Genomic DNA, 17,838 nt, shown 5'->3' on the forward strand with positions numbered 1-17,838 from the left:
CCCATTTCTTTTGTAACACCTCTGCTCACTTTAATATAGCCATCCATAAAGAGGGATATAGTCCCCCAAACTGGAAGCTCCCAAAACCCTTCTTCCAACCAGAGCTCATTCCCAGTAGCAGCCACAACTTAGGTGTACACTTGTCCTGATGTTTGCCTGGTGTCTACACAACATCCATTCATCCCTTCATCCTTCATGTTTTAAAAAATAATGTCATAAGCTACTAATTATATTGGAATTTGAGCTTTATCACTTAACAACACATCTTAGAAATCTTTCCAACACACTACACAGAGATCTACCTTGTTTTCTAAATTGTTGCATTTATATCCCATATGACAGTTCTGTAATTTACCTCTTGAATCCTCTAAGCAATGGACTTCTTTTTTTTTTATTTTTTTATTTTTTATTGTGATGCTGGGTATTGAACCCAGGGCCTTGTGCATGCGAGGCAAGCACCAACTGAGTCATATCCCCAGCCCCATCAATGGACTGTTAATTCTTTCTGAGTTTTCTCTCCTGTGAACCAGCTGCACATGGGCCTTTGGGCACACAGTCAATCATTAGAACAGGATTCATTCCTAGTAGAGAGATGGTGAGGTCAAAGGGTAGGTATTACTCCTCGGGTCTCTTGACTGTACATGGCACATTGTATATTTCCTCCCAGCAACCTGCCTGGTGATGGTGCAACCACAAAACTGAGGAGAGGGAGCTGAGACTGAATTGGGACTGCACTCTAACTCCAGGACCAGGTTTAAGTTTTTGAAATTGAAGTAGGTCTACATATTAAGAGTGCATGTCTTTTCTTACAAGTAAACCAGAGTGAATTAGGGACCCCTCAGCCTGACCCACCACTCTCTGCCTCCGGGACCCCCAGACTGACTGACTGTGCCCTGCCTCTAGGATCCCCCAAACAGACCAAGCACATCCCATCTCCAGGATCTCTGCCCAACCAACCACACCCGCCTACAGGACCTCCAGCCAACCACACCCATACCCCAAGCTGCAGCTCCCCATTTGCCAACACATTTGGAAGCCAGGGTGGCCATCTTGGATTATCCTGGATGCGGTAGCTCCCATCTTTAGGTGGGGCAAATCCCATCCTGAGACGCCTGCTGGAGACTGGAAGTTCATTGTCAGGTACTTCTCATACATCAGGCTACTGAAGACCAGGAGGTTTGGAAATTATATGACTGTTATAGTGTAGATTTTTTTCTTTTTTCTTTTTCTTTTCTCCTTTTTGAAAAATTTTAAGTTTTTATTTCTTTACTTTTCTCACTCTATTTTCCTTTTGTTTACCTGTTTCCTCAGTCTCTTTCTCCCTTTTCTCATGCTAACAACCAACTTCTTTTGATTACACTTTCACTCTTTCTACGATCTAGAACTTCTATATACTCTTTTCTTATCCCATTAACAGCTACATCTTCACCCCCTCCCCATCCTCTTTGTCCTCCATTAGAAACTGCAGACCTTATTGCAAATCTATTTGTTATACTGTAGCTAATAATTGAACTCATTCTGTTTATTATGACAATATTGTTAAAGTCTTCATGGGGCTATTTGGTTTAAGATTGCATATTGTCTGAACTGGGCACTACTAATATTGATCTCTCCCTTAAATAAAAAGTTTTGGAAACCTACAGGATCACTATAAGCCTGTAGTGGGGAAACTGTAATACCCCAGATCTGCACTGCTAGAGGGGAAGATACATAAACAACATGAAAAAACAAGGGAAGAAAATGATCCAAACAAACCTAGATTCTATATTAATAGAATCCAGTGACAGCATGGTAGAAGAAATGTCAGAAAAGGAGTTCAGAATATATATAATTAAAATGATTCATGAAGCAAAGGATGAGATAAGAGAGCAAATGCAGGCAATGAACAATTGCTCCAATAAGCAGTTGAAAGAGCAACTGCAGGAAGCAAAAGATGACTTCAACAAAGAGATAGAGATTCTAAAAAAAAAAAAAAAAAAAAAAAAAGGAAATCCTTGAAATGAAAGAAACAATAAACCAAATAAAAAACCTCAATGGAAAGCACCACCAACAAACTAGACCACTTGGAAGACAGAACCTCAGACAATGAAGACCAAATATTTAATCTTGAAAATAAAGTTGCCCAAACAGAGAAGATGGTAAGAAATCATGAGAAACTCCAAGAACTATGGGACATCATGAGAAGACCAAATTTAAGAATTATCAAAATTGAGGAAGGCATAGAGATACAAACCAAAGGAATGAACAACCTATTCAATGAGATAATATCAGAAAATTACCCAAACCTGAAGAATGAAATGGAAAATCAAATACAAGAGGCTTACAGAACACCAAATGCACAGAATCACAGCACATCCACACCAAGACACATTATAATGAAAATGCCTACCATACAAAATAAAGATAGGATTTTGAAGGCTGCGAGAGAAAAGCAGCAGATTACATATAGGGGGAAACCAATATGGATATCAGCAGATTTCTCAGCCCAGACTCTAAAAGCTAGAAGGGTTTGGAACAACATATTTCAAGCTCTAAAAGAACATGATTGCCAACCAAGAATCCAATTAACCTTTGGATTTGAAGATGAAATAAAATCCTTCTGTGATAAACGAAAGTTAAAAGAATTTATAAATGGAAAGCCTGCACTGTAGAACATTCTCAACAAAATATTCCATGAGGAGGAAATGAAAAACAACAATGTAGGTCAACAAAGGGAGTTTTACCCTAAAGGAAAAACCAATCAAAGGAGAAACTAAGTCAAGTTAAAAACCAAAAATAAACCCCAATGACTGAGAATACAAATCATATCTCAATAATAACCCCAAACGTTAATGGCCTAAACTCATCAATCATAAGACATAGACTGGTAGATTGGATTAAAAAGAAAACCCAACAAAATGCTGCCTTCAAGAGACTCATCTCATAGATAAGGACATCCACAGACTAAAGGTGAAAACATGGAAAAACCCTACCATGCTCATGAACTCAGTAAAAAAGTGGGTGTTTCCATCCTTATTTCAGATAAAGTGGACTTCAAAGTTAGTCAGAAGGGATAAAGAAGGACATTTCATACTGCTTAAATCAGGAAGACATAACGATCATGAACATTTATGCCCCAAACAACAGTGCATCCATGTACAACAAACAAATCCTTCTTAATTCCAGGAATCAAATAGACCACAACACAATAATTCTGGGGGACTTTAACACACCACTGTCACCACTGGATAGATCTTCCAAACAAAAACTGAACAAAGAAACCATAGAACTCAATAACACAATCAATAACTTAGACTTAACAGACATATATAGAATATTCCATCCATCAATGAGCGAATACACTTTCATCTCAGCAGCACAAGGAACCTTCTTGAAAATAGACCATATGTTATTGCCACAAAGCAGCCCTTAGTAAATGCAAAAAAATAGAGATACTGTTTTGTGTTCTATCAGATCATAATGGAATGAAATTAGAAATAAATGACAAAATAAAACACAGAAATTACTCCAATACCTGGAGACTAAATAATATGCTACTAAATGAAGCATGGATAACAGAAAACATCAGGGAGGAGATAAAAAAAATTCTTAGAGGTAAATGAGAATGACAATACAACATATCAAAATCTCTGGGACACTATGAAAGCAGTACTAAGAGGAAAATTCATTGTATGGAGTGCATTCAAGAAAAGAATAAAAAGTCAACAACTAAATGGCCTAATATTATAGCTCAAAGCCCTAGAAAAAGAAGAATAGAACAACACCAAAAGTAGTAGAAGATAGGAAATAATTAAAATCAGAGCTGAAATCAATGAAATTGAAACAAAAGAAACAATTCAAAAAATTGACAAAACAAAGTGTTGGTTCTTTGAAAAATTAAACAAAATAGACAAACCCTTAGTCACACTAACAAAGAGAAGGAAAGAGAAAACTCAAATTACTAAAATTCGTGATGAAAAAGGAAATATCACAACAGACATCACTGAAATACATAACATAATGAGAAGCTACTTTGAAAATCTATATTCCAACAAAATAGAAAATACCAAAGACATCGACAAATTTCTAGAGACACGTGATCCTCCCAAACTGAATCAGGAAGACATACACAATATAAACAGATCAATATCAAGCAATGAAATAGAAGAGGTCATCAAAAGTCTATCAACTAAGAAGAGCCCAGGACTGGAAGGATTCTCAGCCAAGTTCTACAAGACCTTCAAATAAGAACTCATTCCAATAATTCTCAAAATGTTCCAGGAAATAGAAAAGGAGGGATCCCTACCAAATTCATTCTATGAAGCTAATATCACCCTCATACCCAAACCAGACAAAGACACATCAAGGAAAGAAAATTTTAGACCAATATCTTTGATGAATATAGATGCAAAAATCCTTAACAAAATCCTGGCAAACCACATCCAAAAACATATTAAGAAGATAGTGCACCATGATCAAGTGGGGTTCATCCCAGGAATGCAAGGTTGTTTCAACATGCAGAAACCAATAACTGTAATTCATCACATCAGTAGACTTAAGGTTAAAAATCATATGGTTATTTCAATTGATGCAGAAAAAGCATTCCACAAAATACAACATCCCTTCGTGCTCAAAACACTAGAAAAAATAGGTATAGGAGGAACATACCTCAACTTTGTAAAGGCTGTTTATGCTAAGCCCACAGCCAACATCGTTCTTAATAGAGAAAAACTGAAAGCATTCCCTTTAAAAACTGGAACAAGACAGGGATGTCCTCTTTCACCACTTCTAATCAACATCATCCTTGAAATACTAGCCAGAGCAATTAGACAGACTAAAGAAATTAAAGGGATACGAATAGGGAAAGAGGAACTCAAGCTGTCACTATTTGCTGATGACATGAATTTCTATTTAGAGGATCCAAAAAACTCCTCCAGAAAACTTCTAGACATCATAGATGAATTCAGCAAAATAGCAGGATATAAAATCAACACACATAAATCTAAAGCATTTTTATACATAAGCTATGAAAGATCTGAAAGGGAAATGAGGAAAACAACTCCATTCGCAATAGCCTAAAATGCTTGGGAATCAATCTAACCAAAGAGGTGAAAGATCTCTACAATGAAAACTACAGAACATTAAAGAAAGAAATTGAAGAATACCTTAGAAGATGGAAAGATCTCCCATGTTCTTGGATAGGCAGAATCAATATTATTGAAATGGCCATACTTCCAAAGGTGCTATACAGATTTAATGCAATTAAAATCCCTATAATATTTCTCATAGAAACAGAAAAAGCAATCATGAAATTCATCTGGAAAAACAGAAGACCCAGAATAGCCAAAGCAATCCTGGGCAGGAAGAGTGATGCAGGAGGTTATCACAATACTAAACCTTAAACCCTACTATAGAGCAATAGTAACAAAAATGGCATGGTATTGGCACCAAAGTAGATGAGTAGACCAATGGTACAGGGTAGAAGAAAGGGAGACATTCCCACATAAGTACAGTTATCTCATACTAGACAAAGGTGCCAAAAACTTACAATGGAGAAAAGATAGCCTCTTCAACAAATGGTGCTGGCAAAACTGGAAACCCATGTGCAGTAAAATGAAATTAAATCCCTATCTCTCACCCTGTACAAAACTCAACTGAAAATGGATCAAGGATCTAGAAATCAGGCCAGAGACCCTTCATCAAATAGAAGAAAAAGTAGGCCTGAATCTCCATCTCATTGGCTTAGGACCAGACTTCCTTAACAAGACCCCCATAGTGCAAGAAATAAAAAGAAGAATCAATAAATGGGATAGATTCAAACTAAAAAGTTTTTTCTCAGCACAGGAAACAATAATGTGAAAAGAGAGCCTAGAGAGTGGGAGAAAATCTTTTCCACTTCAAACAGAGCAATAATATCCAAAGTTTATAAAGAATTTAAAAACTTCACACCAAAAATACAAAGAACCCAATCAATAAGTGGGCTAAGGAAATGGGCAGACATTTCACAGAAGATATATAGGTTGAACAACAAATATATAATAAAGTGCTCATCATCCCTAGTACTTAGAGAAATGCAAATTAAAACCACCCTAAAATTTCATCTAACTCCAGTTAGAATGGCTATTATCAAGAACACAAGCAACAATAGGTGTTGGCGAGGATGTGGGGGAAAAGGCACACTCATACATTGCTGGTGGAGTCGCAAATTGGTGCAGCCATTCTGGAAAGCAGTGTGGAGATTCCTCAGAAAACTTGGAATGGAGCTACCATTTGACCCAGCTATCCCACTCCTTGGCCTATACCCAAAGGACTTAAAATCAGCATACTACAGAGATGCAACCACGTCAGTGTTCATAGCAGCTCAATTCACAATAGCTAGATTGTGAAACCAACCTAGATGCCCTTCAACTGATGAATGGATAAAGCAACTGTGCTATATATACACAATGGAATAATACTCAGCCATAAAGAAGAATAAAATTTACGGCATTTGCTGGTAAATTAATGAAGCTGGAAAACATCATGCTAAGTGAAAGAGGCCAAGCCCAAAAATCCAAAGGCCGAATATTTTCTCTGATAAGTGCATGACAATATATAACAAGGGGGCTGGTGAGGGAAAAGAAGAATGAAGGAACTTTGGATGGTGTAGAGGAAAATGGGGTGGGAGGGGGTTGCAGGACAGAAAGATAGTAGAATGAAACAGACAGTATTACCCTATGTATATGTATGATTACATGAATGGTGTGAATCTACATTGTGCACAACCATAGAAATGAAAAAGTTGTATACCATTTGTGTACAATGAATCAGAATGCAGTCTGTAAAAATAAAAAAAGATTTTAATAAAAAAAAAGGGTAGGTACTGAAAAATGTGCAGATATTGTTCATCTGTGCTCTGAAAAAGCCAGTGTAGATGTGTACACCCAGAAGGTGTGTGGGAAACCCAGCAGCACTACATTCTTGTGAACATTCAGTGTTTTGGGTCTTAAAATCTTCTCCTAGTGCTCAGGGGTTGAGCACTTACCTGGCACCCAAGTGTGAGGCCCTGGGTTCACCTCAGCTGCAATAGCAGCGTCCACATTTCCCAGTCTGCTAGAAACCCATGTAAGTCACTGATGTTTTGAATTGAAACTTCCTGGCTTAGTGTTAAAAGGATCAATTTTTTCATGTTTATTGGCTACTGGTATTTCTTCTACAAATATTCTTTGTCAATTATTCGTTATTTCCTTTTCCTTGTTTTATTGATTTGTCAGGCGCTTAATCTGTTAACCCTGTTGTCATGAATCTTGAAAGGGCTTCCCCCACCCCGCCACTGCTCTTTCCATGTTCCTTTGGCGTCTTCGTTCACACAGAAGCTTCCCCTTGGTGTGTAGTCCATGCTGTTGTCTTTTCCTTGCTGCTGCTGGGTTCCGTGTCCTGCTTAGGAAGCTGCGCCGCTGATCGTTCATGCTGCACTTTCATTTCCATTTTCTCATATCGGCCTGGGTCACAGGGGTTTGCTGAAGGGCACGGGATCTCCACAGCAGAGATGAGGAAAAGAAGGTCAGGGAGGGTCAGTGACTTCTCTGGGGTCACACAGCTACATAGGGGAAGATTAAGAGCCAGAAGCAGATGGTCATGGCCTCAGGCCCAGGAGGGGGTCTCCACTCCCGACCACTCAGGTGCTCTGGTCAACAGCACGTCCTGCACACCTCACCTATCCTGACACCCCCCACACATGCCTCCTATTGCTGGAAGGTTCTGGAGGAATGCCTCCTCACCAGGGGCAGGACACTGCCTGTCCTCCAGCTGGTGGAACACCAGTAGCCCTGCTCTCTGTCCCCATCAGGCCTGCAGCAAGGGGAGGCAGCCCTGTGGTCCCTGGAGGCACCATTCTTCAGGCCCCACTCTCAGGTCCCTTAGCTGTCCTCCTCAGACAGGGTCTCTGCGCACAGCTGGTCACCCTCATGCTCAGGAGACCTCCAACAATATGCAGGCTCATGCCGGCCACAAAACTTCTTGTAGTCGGGCACATCTGTGTGGAGCTCCTAAGTGGAGGGTGACACAGGGTGGTAAGTCTGCAAGGGCTTCCAGAGCAGTAGCCTTGGTGCTGTCCTTTAAGAAGCTAGAGGGTAGAGAGGGTGAGGAATGGGTGCACAAGTACAAACACAAGTGAAGAAACCATGGAACTGAGTAAACACTGTCTGCTTCTACACAGGGAATGGGATGAGGGCAGAGAGAGTGAATAATCAGGGCTCCCTGTGGCCAGTGAGAAGGAATGGACTGGAGGTGGGAGGAGGACAGGGATGAGGTCAACGCACAAACTGGGGAATGAGTCAAGTCCCTGACCAGCTGGCTGGCTGCTCAGGCTTCGTGCTGTAGGCCACGGGTTCTCAGGGACCTGAGAACTCTCCAGGGCGTGTCTCCAAGAACAATCCAGGGTCCCCAGCTGCTAAGCTGCAGGAGGGCCTGTTAAAGGCAGATCCCAGGACCATCCAGGCCTGCTGAATTAGGAGGTGGGCAGCTGCTCAGGGACAGGATTCCTGGGGAATTCCTAGCTCACTCTGACAGAGACCACTGTGCCCGACAGCCCCTGGGGGGCTTTAAGAAACTGTGCCGACCCCTGACTTGTGAGCAGCTTGAGTCTGGTCTTGGGCTGCGCTGCCCAGCTTGGATGCAGTTCTCACCAGGCCCTGACCCCAGAGGGCAGAGGCTTCTTCCTGGAGGAGTGTGTCTGGGAGAAGGAGGGAGGTGGCTGGCCAGGCAGGGGAGGCCACCTCCACAGGACCCGCATGTTCCCCAAGATCACTGGGTGCCGCTCATGCTGTCATTTCTGTCTATCCAGCTGCCTCCTAGGGCTCTCAGACTCTCCCTCCAGGAAGCCTCCCTGCCCCTGCCAGCTGGCAGACATCCTTACCACACCCCAGGCCACCTGACTCACCTCCTTTCCAGCACTTTGCCTGTGTAGTGGCCCTGAACTCTTCTCAGGCCCTCACTCTGGGTCAGGCTTTGTGACCTGTGCTCTTTGGTGTTTTCTCATCAAATCCTCAGTTCTAGAGGTGGGTGTGTAATTATGACTGTATTTTGGACAGGAAACGGGTTCTGAGAAGTTCATTCACTTTCCCAGGATCACACAGCCAGTGAGAGTTGGTTTGCCTCCTATACCTGTTGTGTACTTGGCCATCCTCACCCACCAAGTTTAGAAGCGTGAAGAATGAATGAGTCGATGATGAATGCTGATTCCCAAAGCCCTGAGCAGGAGGGTGCTCTGTCCTCCTGGGAAAAGGGACATTTTCTGAGTGTTGGTTATAGCCCAGGCACCGTGCCTTAGCATGTTCATGACACTGAATGCTCAACTCGTGAGGCTGGTTCTACTAATTATGTCCATGTCGCTGATGAGGAAATCAGGCTCGAATAGGATGTAGGTCACTTCCCCAAGGCCCCAGAGTCAGGGGACAGCAGAACTGAGTTGGGGAGCAGGCACCGTGACTGTAGAACCTGTGCTAATCACCCCCACGTCACCTGGGGTGACAGGGTCTTCCCAGTGGTGAGCGTGCCGACTGCCAGTGGACGTGGGGTGGGAGAGCCCTGGGCCTCAGTGGGGTGACCCCTGGCTGAGGGGGCCACGGTGCTACTGCCAGGAGGATGAGGAAGAGCAGGGACCCAGACTGACATCAGCCCTTCCTGTGGCAGAGGGACTTTGAGAAGGTTTTGCTGGCAGCCGCAGGATGAGGAAAAAACTGACGCAAGTAGTGTGGGCCATGCCATGCCATGCTCCTGCACATGCGGCCAGCACAGTCCTCACCACCCTGTCTGGCTGCTGGTTCCTGGCACCTCCAGACACCATGTGCCAGATAAATTAGCCCCTATGCAGCTGCCCAGGGAACCTCTGGGCTTGTGCCCCACCAGAGAGTGGAGGGGGCACCCAGCATCCTTGCAGTTTTGCAGCTCCCTGGCAAGACCTGCAAACCCTCCTGGTCTTCTTTATACATTTTACCCCTGGCCATGCCTGGTAGGTGGCAGCACAGTGATTATCAGCCAGGTGCATGAGTCAACACACAAACTGGGGAATGAGTCAAGAGAGGGTAGAAGGAGATCTCCACACTCTGCAACCAATTCATCTGGTAAGTACTTCAGGCATGGGGCCTTGTTCTGGGCCCAGAAGGCCATGGCTCAGAGCTCCTCTCTGCATGCAGGGCCTGCAGGTGCCCCATGAAGACTGGAGCAGCTGAGACACTGGCCATCTCTGAATCGGAGGTGATGCCCCAGTTCTGGAAGATCTCCAGTAGTTCCCCAGAAAGACATGGATATTCCTCCTCCTGTTGGCCTACCCCTCTGCCCCCCTCCCCCATTCCTATCCTGTGAGTAAATCATATCCTGCAGCCGCCTGGACTGGAGAAGGTGATTTGTGAGCAGAGCCCTCTCTTCTCCATTCTTGGCCGCTGAATGAAGTCTTTCCTTTCCCCTCACACTTGTCTCTCGTTGACTTTCCATGGGATGAGCTTCTGAACCGGGCTTGGGTCAGGGTCTGAGTGACACTGCTCAGTGGACATGCTCTTGGTGTCAGGCTCTGGACTGAGCTGTGAGCACAAGTTATCTCATTGATGCTCACGGGTACACTGGAGAAGTATAGTTACCCTGTTGAAAGATGAATGAAGGTGGACAGGTGGTAAGTGACCTTCCCAGGGTCATATAGCTGGCAAATGGCAGAGCTGAGTTTTGAATGCAGGAATCTACATTTGGGACCAACAGGTTCAACCACTGACCTTCATCAGTTGCCAGGCTCTCAGGGACATGGAGGGTCAAGTCGAACAACATGGGGTTAGGGCCCAGCTAGACCAGGATTTGCTCTCCTTGCTCCCAGTTGTGTGAGCACAGACAGGCACTGGGCCTTCAGGCCTCATTTCCTCATCTGTGGAGGGAGAGGGTTGTTGGCTTGGATCCAGTGAGACAATAATGCAGGTTAAGTACACTCAGCATTTACAGAGCAGTTACTCTGTGCCCAGCCCTGGGGACACTGGTGAGTAGGACAGACACGCCCCTCCCTTTTGAAACTCACAGAGGATTGTTGTTACCAGGAGAGGAACCATCCGGGGAGTGGCAGGAGGTCCTGGAAGCACTGAAGAGGGAATCAAGGAACATCCCATATGAGCTGAGGAGTTGGGAGAGGCTCAGGGAGTAGGAGAAACGGCATGGGAAGACCAGGCAACAAGAGAGTCCACAGTGCAGCAGAGGCTCAGGCACTGAGCAAATATGAAGGCCCACAAGGGCACAAAGAAGGACTGAAAGCTTGAGCAGTCCTCTGATCTTCAGATGCAGACGCCGCGGGGGCGGCGTTCTAGGGGAGAGCACAGCACCGACAGAGGAGCAGGGTTGGAGGATTTGTGACCCACAGATGGGAGGACGGGTCTTGGCGAGGCTGCAGGGGAGCCTGGAACCAGGTCAGGGAGGGCCTTGAAGACCACATGAGCACTTTATTGGACCATGGGACATTACCGAAGGTGATTGAGCAAGGGACGGCCAAGGTCATTCTCATACTTAGGCAGATCACTAAGAACGAAGAGAAGCTCAGATGTGGGAAGTTCCATCTTGCCCTTCAAGGGAAACAGGACTCTGAGAATTCTGTGATTTTCTAGAAACTTTGCTACTTCCCCACATTTGTGAGGTTTCTGGTTCCCTGTAGTGATCAGCACAAAGCCTAAAGCCAGAAAGAGACTGTGGAGCGGCAAAGTCAAGTCAGGGAGCTGGCAAGGGGCAGACTGCTGGGAGGCCTGACAGGAGCAGGAGGAGCCCTGAGCTGAGGCGGAGGGAGCTGCTGGGGAGAGCAGCAGGGACACCATGCGCAGGGCTGTGGGGGTGCTGGAGACAGTCCTGGCTCTGTGATATCCCTGAGGCCCCGAAGCAGCTGAGGCAGATGTTGTTCCTAACTGTGGGTACCCCCACGGGCCATAGCACCCCAGAACTGCAGGCCTATCCTAGGATGTGCCCACACCTGAAGCAGGTGACCGCACCCTGATCCCAGGCTCAGCCTGCCCCTCCACCTGCGTGACCCTGACAGCAGCACCTCCCACACAGGAACTGGACAGAGACACTCCCTGAGCGACACGGTGCAAGGCCATCACCCTGTCTTGACCCTGAGCAGGCCGCTCCTTGGCTCCGAGTCTCAGTTTCCTGGTCCAGGCTAGTCTCCCCTCACTCCGACCCCAGGTTTATGTGAGGAGGGGATGGGACCACCAACAGGGACACGCTCTCACACCTTGGGAGGGATGTGCCCTCTGGACCTGGCACATGGTTCAGTGGAGCTGGGACCCGGCCTGGAGAGCACTGAATTGCACAGTGGGGTAGTTCTGCCTGGTCAAGCATTCTGGGCTTTGATCTTGCCAAGGAAGTCATAGTTTGCTGCTCTTCTCTTTTTGTTTTGTTTGTTTGTTTCGTACTGGGAATTCAACCTGGGGAACTATACCACTGAGCTCATCCACCCACTCACTTTCCTTTTTTTTTTTTTTTTTTTTTTGAGACAGAGTCTTGCTTAGTGGCTAGGGCCTCACTGAATCTCTGGGGCTGGCATCAAAATTGCAATCCTCCTGCCTCTACCTCTGGAGTTCCTGGGATACAAGAGTATGCTACCACGCCTGGCTGCACATCTCTCTTCTTTCTCTAACTTGTTTATGGGCTTTTACAGCAGATTTCCTCCAGAAGTCCAGAGCAACTTGCCAGAGTTTAACTCTGGCAGCAAAACCAACTTTTTCAGAGTTTCCCTCTTTTTCCAGGAACAAGGACCCAGGCAGAGAGTGGGGTGGTGGAAGAAATGTGACCTCCAAGTGGCTCATCTGTCTGGGAGGAAAATTCCAGCTCACCCATTTTCCCTGGGCACAACCAGGCACAGGCTGACCTAGGTCACCCCAGACCCCTGGAGCTGTTCTGCACAGGGGCCTGGAGGTCCAGGTCCTCTCCCAACGTGTTTTATTATTTCCACCTAGCCCTCAGGTTCACCTAGCTGTTCCCTCTCAACCAGCCTTTTCTATACTTTCTTTTTGGGGCACAGGCCCCAGAGAGGTCACACAGTATGGAGACAGGATTTGGAGCCCAGGCTTCCGGGACCCCTGGCTCTGCCCCTTGGGTGGGCACTTGACCTCCCTGAGAACCAGTCTGGAAGTCTGCCAGGCCCAGGCTCCCATCCTGCCCTTGACAACATCGCCCAAATGGTCCGGCCAGGATCACTGCAGTCTCGTCTCTCATGTTACGTGAACTAGGTTCCTAGGCCTGATGAGAGGGAGAAACAGAACATTGAATGAAGCAACCCGGCAGCCGGCGGCACTACCTCCTGGCTAAATGGCAGCCAGGCTTTTATCCTCCCTCCTCTCTGTGGCCTTGTTTTCTCCACTACCATGAGGGTACTGGGGTCAGATGTGCATTATAATGCATCCAAGGTCCCAGGAGGAGCAAGCCTGGAGTTCTCCTGTCCTGTGAGCAGGGCTTTCCCATGGAGCAAAGACAAACCCATGTGTAAGGAAGGTTGCTTATTCTCTTTCCGGGGCAGATCCAGGTCTTGCCTTATTGGACTTATGCCACAGCTAGTAGTATGAAGTGGTATGAGGAGTTCGGGTGTCCTGTGGATCCAGGTCTACCCAGGAGTTGGGGCTTTGTGTGGCCAGGCCCTTCAGCTGGAGGAGTTACCCTGATATGACTCAGCTGCCACTGAGTCATGTTGGCTGCAAGGAAACTGATTCAGAGCTGCCTCACAGTCCTATCCTCTGCCCATTTGTAACCACAACCACAGACTCCTGGAGATAGTCCAGGAGATGTGCAGCTCCAAAACAAGGCACCCTTCACCTAGGACCAAACACAGATGCCTGTCCCCTGCTCAGAGACAGGGGCCGATGATCTGAGGCCACACAGAGCGAGCAAATGGTCAGCTGAAACCTGGTTATAACTCAGGGGATCCACCCAACAGCCAGGCGGAGGGCCAGGCACCCCTGGCTTCGCCCAGCAGCTGCCCCTGCCGCAGAGGCCCTATTGCCCATCGGTACTGTGCAACCAGTAGCTAACAAGTCCAGGCTCTGCAGAGAAGCTTATGGCCATTACTGAGCTTGCCAGAAGGAACCAGGATGGCCACCTTCTGCCTGCCAAAAAGCCACTGAGCTACTGCAGCAGTGAGGGCTCTGGGGCCAGCAGTCTGTGCTCTGCTGACCCGCCTGGCTAGAGTCTGCCTCAGAGCCACAGTCTGGTGCTCCATTTCCTCCTCTGGCCTCTCCCTAGCCACACTCTCCTTCCTCTCTCCGCTTCATCTTCTCTCTCCTCTACCTTTCTCCTATTTACTCTCGGGGGCTCTTGCATGCAATGTCTGCCCTGCTCCTATAGGTCTGAAATGTGACTCGCCCTGACCTAGAATCCAGGCCTCTCACCAGGCAGAGTAGCCTAGTCAGGCCCACAGGCAGAGTGGAGGTGGTGGGAGGAGGACCCAGCTTAGTAGATAAAGGCAAAGCACAGAGTGGTTTAATAGAGGGACAGGAAGGGCTCTTTAGCATTGGAGCCTCTGAACAGGCCTGTGGGATCCAAGCTCTCCTACCCATTATTGAGTTGTTCAGGCACTATAGAGGAAGAAAGGCCTCCTCACCTCACACTGGGAAACCAAGTTCAAGTTCAAGGTCGCCCTTCACTAACAAGGGGTAGGAGAAATGAAATCCCTTTTGTAGAAGAGGGAAATGAGACCAGAGCTGAAAGGATCTGTCAGGATGATGTCTGACTGCCCCTCACTCCATACCACCAGCCCAGGGACAGGGACCCAAATCCAAGAGAGACCTACAGAGGCTGTGAGTGGAAACACCAGGTTCATATGAAAATCTTTCCCGGACTTTTTCTTTGTTGGTAGGCTTTTGATGACTTCTTCTATTTCAGTACTTGAAATTGGTCTATTTAAATTGTATATGTCTTCCTCGTTCAGTTTAGGCAATTCATATGTCTCTAGAAACCTGTTGATGTCTTCGAAATTTTCTATTTTGTTGGAGTACAGATTTTCAAAATAGCTTCTAATTATGTTTTGTATTTCAGTCGTGTCTGTTGTGATATTTCCTTGTTCATTCCGAATTTTAGTGATTTCGGTTTTCTCTCGTCTTCTCTTTGTTAGTGTGGCTAAAGGTTTATCAATTTTGTTTATTTTTTCAAAGAACCAACTATTTATTTTGTCAATTTTTTGTATTGTTTCTTTTGTTTCAATTTCATTGATTTCAGCTCTGAGTTTAACTATTTCCTGTCTTCTACTACTTTTGGTGCTGGTCTGTTCTTCTTTTTCTAGGGCTTTGAGCTGTAGTGTTAGGTCGTTTATTTGTTGAGTTTTACTTCTTTTATTAAATGCGCTTGTTTAAAACAAAATGAAAAAAAAAAAAGAAAATCTTTCCCTTATAAAAAATACACAGATACGAAAACTGAACAGCATACAAAGTAGCACTTTTGATGTATAAAAGTGAGTTAGTGTGAGTCCTAAAATACTTGTAAACCTAGGTGATTACTTCTTTGGTACCGTAGTGAGAATTGACTCCTTGGGGGAGTCTGTGGGGGCCTGGGGTTGGAGACGCCAACCAGCATGGGGACTGTTCCCAGGACGGCTGAACTTGCCTCATCCCCTGGCCAGCTCTCCCCCTCCTGGAGATCATGGACATATCCCTCACTGCCCTGGTACTGTCCAATGTCTACTGGTTGGAGGGCCAGTGAGGTGTCACCACCAGACCTGGGCATAGACAAAGCCATACCCCACCAGGCCACTGCCCCCAAGGTGCCCCTGCTCTTGTGCCCCTTTTCCTGGGGTGCCCATCCTAAGGCTCTTGTCCTTCATGGCACACGATCATCTTTAGTGTCCATTCCTGTCTCTGGCACATACTTTGGTGGCAGTGGTGAGCTGCATGAGGTGATGACTTCCCTCCCACCCCCTTGTTCAGGAAAGCTCTAGAGTTCAATTGTTGGGTGAGGAAAGGGGTCTCATGCTCTGCCCATGTCACTGGAACAACTGCTTGAGCCTTTGCTGAGCAGTGACTGTCACTCCAAATCAAGGTCCACATGGCTGTATTTGGGACTGAGAAAGGGCACCTTCCTGAGTGCCTGGAATGATATGTGTCATCTGAAATCTCCCCAGAGCTGGCAGCCCCAAGAAGTTGATTTAGGGTACTCGGACTTTCTTCACCTGGAAAAGCTTGCAAACTCCAGGAATATTCTAGAATATTAGTGTTGACAGGGCACTCAGAGTGAAGAGTCCACCTTGCTCATTCTTCAAAGGGAAAATGAGCCCAGAAAAGGCAAGAGATTCCTCCAAGGTCTCAGCAGGACCAATGCAGAGTCAGGGTCACTATAGGGTGAATACATGTGGACATAATACTGACACATCAACACATTTGTCACAGATGCAGGGTCAGCTGGACCTACAAACTAAGGATGATGAGGAAAAGCTTCAGAATCAAAGGGTCCTGGAAGACCTGGGCACTGTCCACAGCCAGTGTGCCCCAAGTGTCTGGGCATGGTCTGCAGTCCAGGAGTTCTGTACTTGGGTCAGCTGCCAGTGCTAATTACAGCCAGCCATGGTTGGCCCCAGACCAGCTCAGGCCTGGGAAAGCAGAGACAAGTGTCAGGGGAGGTGACTTAAGAGTGAAGCAACACTGGCCAAGGCAGGCCCCAGCTTAGCCAGGAGCCAAGGGTGCGGGGTCCCTTCCCCAGCCTGTGGGCAGATGGAAGTGTAGGGACGAGCCTGCAGCTCCTTGAGGACTAGCTGACTATAGAGAGAGGTTACTGTCCACCTCATTCACCCAGGATCCTCCTCAGATTCCAGCCTCCCCACTTGTCAGCTGGGGAGATCCCAGATAGACTGTGAACTACCAAGCTCAACTTGTCATCTTACATAGTAGGGAACTGGTACCCCTGGGAAGGAGCCTGGCTCAGTCACATGGCCTCCCCTAGGCAGAGGCTGGTCATGGTCCCTGCAGTCCTCTGGTCTCCTTAACCAGCCCCGGGGCTTGGAGCGCAGCGTGTCAGGGACACACGTCTTCCACATGGAGATAGCTGGAAGGTGCAGCATGACTGACAAGATGCCAGGCCAGGGGGGCTGGGTACTGGGAGGCAGACGGGGAGCTTCAGGTGAGGCAGGGTGAGGGCCAGACCCTACAGAAAACTGTCCTCTGCCTCAGCCTGAGACCCAGGGTAGCCTGAATCTGTTGGTGTCTCCAACTCCAGCTGGGACTCCACCTGGGGCTTGGGCAGGGTTCTGCTTCTGTTCTGGTTCTTTGGAGTCAGGAGGAACTGTCACAGGAGATGGTTAGAAGAGGTGTGACTTCATTCAACGGTGGAGCAAGAGGAAGAAGGCAAGTGAGTGAGGGGCGGGGGGGGTCACAGTAGGAGAGTAACAACTCTAAGAGATTTCTGTGATTCCAATTTTGCATACTTCTGCTCAGTGAGTCCTTGTGAAGGCCACATAAGTCCTACCCCAGGAGGAAAGTGCAGCTCAGAGAGGTTACATCATTGCCCTACCTCATAACAAGGGTGGGTGCAGGAGCTGGGACATTAGAGCAGGTCTAGATGGCCCCACATTTCAACATTCCCCAGCATCTCCATCCCTTGTATTCTGAGGCATTATATCACTTAATCCTCATAACACTCCCCTAATAGAAGGACTTTTAGTGGTTTTGTTTAATAGAAAAGGAAACTGAGGTTCAGAGAAGTGAAGCACTGTCTCAGGACATAAAACAGGGCCAGCATTCACACTCAAGCTGTTGGGACTCTAAGCTGAAACCTCTTTACTGTCAACCAAGGTCTTGGGATGTTAGTCTCATTGACAGAACAAAAAGGGCCTTCAGACCCTCTAAGGCCTGTGTGCACTGTTAGCACTGAAAATTGCAT

The 17,838-nt window shown here is 46.6% G+C and overlaps 2 protein-coding genes and 1 long non-coding RNA gene across 8 annotated transcripts in view; 1 reads left to right on the plus strand and 2 right to left on the minus strand.

Moving 5' to 3' along the window:
• LOC306664098 overlaps positions 1-17,838 on the minus strand; it is a 114,589-nt gene that overhangs the window by 46,051 nt on the left and 50,700 nt on the right. The window lies entirely within an intron of this gene.
• The window catches only part of LOC306663430 (platelet-derived growth factor receptor beta-like), a gene marked incomplete at its 3' end in the record, with an annotated part of 90,171 nt that overhangs the window by 27,871 nt on the left and 44,462 nt on the right, over positions 1-17,838 (plus strand). The window lies entirely within an intron of this gene.
• Positions 1-17,838, minus strand: part of LOC306664088 (platelet-derived growth factor receptor beta-like) — a 56,792-nt gene that overhangs the window by 16,214 nt on the left and 22,740 nt on the right. The gene's annotated exons all lie outside the window — the stretch shown is intronic.

The sequence above is a fragment of the Sciurus vulgaris genome (genome assembly GCF_902686455.1).
Source record: "Sciurus vulgaris genome assembly, chromosome: 6".
Lineage (NCBI taxonomy): Eukaryota > Metazoa > Chordata > Mammalia > Rodentia > Sciuridae > Sciurus > Sciurus vulgaris.